Source organism: Sapajus apella, unplaced genomic scaffold, assembly GCF_009761245.1.
Source record: "Sapajus apella isolate SASKATOON/1434 unplaced genomic scaffold, GSC_monkey_1.0 scaffold71, whole genome shotgun sequence".
NCBI classification, from domain to species: Eukaryota; Metazoa; Chordata; class Mammalia; order Primates; family Cebidae; genus Sapajus; species Sapajus apella.
Genome location: NW_022437011.1, coordinates 7,897,942 through 7,901,118, shown reverse-complemented (window position 1 = coordinate 7,901,118; position 3,177 = coordinate 7,897,942).

The following is a 3,177-nucleotide window of genomic DNA, read 5'->3' as shown; positions in this document are numbered from 1 at the left end:
TTTTTTTTTTTTTTTTTTTTTTGAGACAGAGTCTTGCTCGGTGACCAGGCTGGCGTACAATGGCGAGGTCTCGGCTCACTGCAACCTCCGTCTCCCGGGTTCAAGCGATTCCCCTGCCTCAGCCTCTTAGTAGCTGGGACTACAGGTGCTTGCCACCAAGCTCAACTAGTTTTTTGTATTTTAGTAGAGACCAGATGGCCAGGATGATCTTGATCTGACCTCATGATCCGCCCGCCTCAGCCTCTCAAAGTGCCACCATCTATAAAATGAGAGAACGGGGAAGATGTTGAAGGCCGAATGCCCACTAAAGACTTTCCCAGCTGGGCTGGGCATGGAGCTCACGCCTATAATCTCAGCCTTTTGAGAGGATTAGGCAGGAGGATCGCCTGAGTCCTGGAGTTTGAGGCTACAGTGAGCCGTGATTGTGCCACTGTACTGTAGCCTAGGTGACAGAATGAGACCCTGTCTCTTAAAAAAATACTTTCCCAACTCTCTGTCTCTCTTTTTTATTCTTTTTTCTTGAGACAGAGTCTCACTTTGTCACCCAGGCTGGAGTGCAGTGGTGCAATTTTGGCTCACTGCAACCTCCGCCTCCCGGGTTCAAGTGATTCTACTGCCTCAGCCTCCCAAATAGTAGGAACTACAGACACTCACAACACCTGGCTGATTTTTGTATTTTTAGTAGACGGGGTTTCACCTTATTGGCCAGGCTGGTCTCGATCTCCTGACCTTGTGATCCGCCTGCCTCAGCCTCCCAAAGTTCTGGGATTACAGATATGAACCACCATGCCCAGCTTCCAACTCTCTTACATGTTGTAATCCTAGCTTTAAAATTTACAGCCTTAGGCTAGGGCTCACTCCTGTAATCCCAGCACTTTGGGAGGCAGAGGCAGGCAAATCATCTGAGTTTAGGAGTTTGAGACCAGCCTGGCCAACATAGTGAAACCCTGTCTCTACTAAAAATACAAACATTGCCAGGCGTGGTGGCTCAAGCCTGTAATCCCAGCACTTTGGGAGGCCGAGGTGGGTGGATCACGAGGTCAAGAGATCCAGACCATCCTGGTCAACATGGTGAAACCCCGTCTCTACTAAAAATACAAAACATTAGCTGGGTATGGTGGCACGTGCCTGTAATCCCAACTACTCAGGAGGTTGAGGCAGGAGAATTGCCGGAACCCAGGAGGCGGAGGTTGCGGTGAGCCGAGATCGCGCCACTGCACTCCAGCCTGGGTAACAAGAGTGAAACTCCGTCTCAGGAAAAAAAAAAATTATCTGGGCATGGTGGCTCACACCTGTAATCCCAGCTACTCAGGAGGCTGAGGCACGAGAATCACTTGAACCCTGGAAGCAGAGGTTGCAGTGAGCCAAGACTGTACCACTGTGCTCCAGCCTGAGTGACAGAGTGAGACTCTGTCTCAAAACGAAACAACAACAACAAATTTACAGAGTTTTTTAATCCCAGCGGTGATTGTAGGCCAGAAATCTTATCTCTTCAGTTGGGAGCATTGGAATTATCTTTTGTTTGTTTGTTTTTGAGAAGGAGTCTCACTCTGTCACCCAGGCTAGCCTTCAGTGCTGCAATCTCAGCTCACCGCAACCTCTGCCTCCTGGGTTTGAGTGATTCTTATGCCTCAGCCACCCAAGTAGCTGGGAGTACAGGTGCCCGCCTCCACACTTGGCTAATTTTTGTATTTTTAGTAGAGAGGGGGTTTCACCATGTTGGTCAGGCTGGTCTCCAACTCCTGGCCTCAAAGGATTCGCCTCCCAAAGTGCTGGGATTACAGAGGGGAGCCACTGTGCCTGGCAAGAATTATCTTATGTATTTTTAAATCCTGCAGTTGACCATTAAATGGGCCTTTAAGATGGATACCTGGAGGATAACCAATGCCTTCTTCAGAGTCCTTTGGGGTATATCTACATAAGACCCCTACGGGACTGACCAAATTTTTCACTGTAGACAGAGGTTTCCTGGAGAGAATAGTGAGAAGCATTCCACATCAAGTCTGTAAATCATTTCCAGTCAACCTGTGCATCAATTTCCTTAATCCCAACTTTATTGTCTCATTAGCTTTTTAAGTTTTTTTTTAGATGGAGTCTCTGTCGCCCAGGTTGGAGTGCAGTGGCATGATCTCGGCTCACTGCAACCTCTGCTTCCCAGGTTCAAGAGATTCTCCTGCCTCAGCTTCCCAAGTAGCTGGGACTACAGGTGCATACCACCATGCCTGGGTAATTTTTGTATTTTTAATAGAGACAGGGTTTCACCATGTTGGCCAGGCTGGTCTTGAACTCCTGCTCTCAAGTGATCTGCCTGACTCCTAAAGTGCCAGGATTACAGGCGTGAGCCACCACTCCTGGCCTCATTAGCTTTTAAGTAATGAGAAGCCAACTCTTGGTTTCTCTCTTGCAGGAATGGAAATCTAGAGCTGAAGCCTAGAGCAGAAGGTGACAATGGGAACAGATGAGCCTATGACAAGATACATTGAATAGTAGTATCTCTGAAGCCTTGGTATGCTGATAAATGATTAGCAACTGGCTTGGGTGCAGGAGATAAGGTATGTATCTATGTATAATGTCAAGTAGAACATGTAAATAGATATGAGGAATAGGCATTTGCACCTCTGGAAAGGTATTATTATCAGATAATCCTGAAGGCCCTTTCCACCTCTAATGTTCCAGGATGACGAGATTCCAGGAGTCCTAGGGAAGCACTGAGGACTGTAATTAATAAAGGACATACCAACGTCACCCTTGCTTTGCCCAGCTTCAGGAAATTCAGAGGCCATTCATGGAACCTTAGAGTGTCTGAGCTAGAGAGTCCCATTTGACAAGGAGGCACCTGAGACCCATAGAGAACTTATTCAGGGTTACACAGTGATTTGGGGCCAAGAGAGCCTGGATTCCACCATCCTGGTTTGCTCAGGACTGAGAGGTCTCCTATAGTTTGGGGCTTTCAATGTTAAAGCCTGGAGAGTCTTGAGCAAACCAGAACAGCTGGTCACCCGACAGCAGAAGTATGCCTCCTACGCCAGTGTTTCTTTCTAAAAGTTCTTTCACTGAACTTCCCAAATCCTTCATTCCCCAACATTTCTTTCCCAGGCTCCTTGCAGGGCCTTTCCCCTGAGCCTACAGGGGTGATGAGACTGTAGGAGCAAGTTGCAGAAGAGTTGAGAAGGAGTA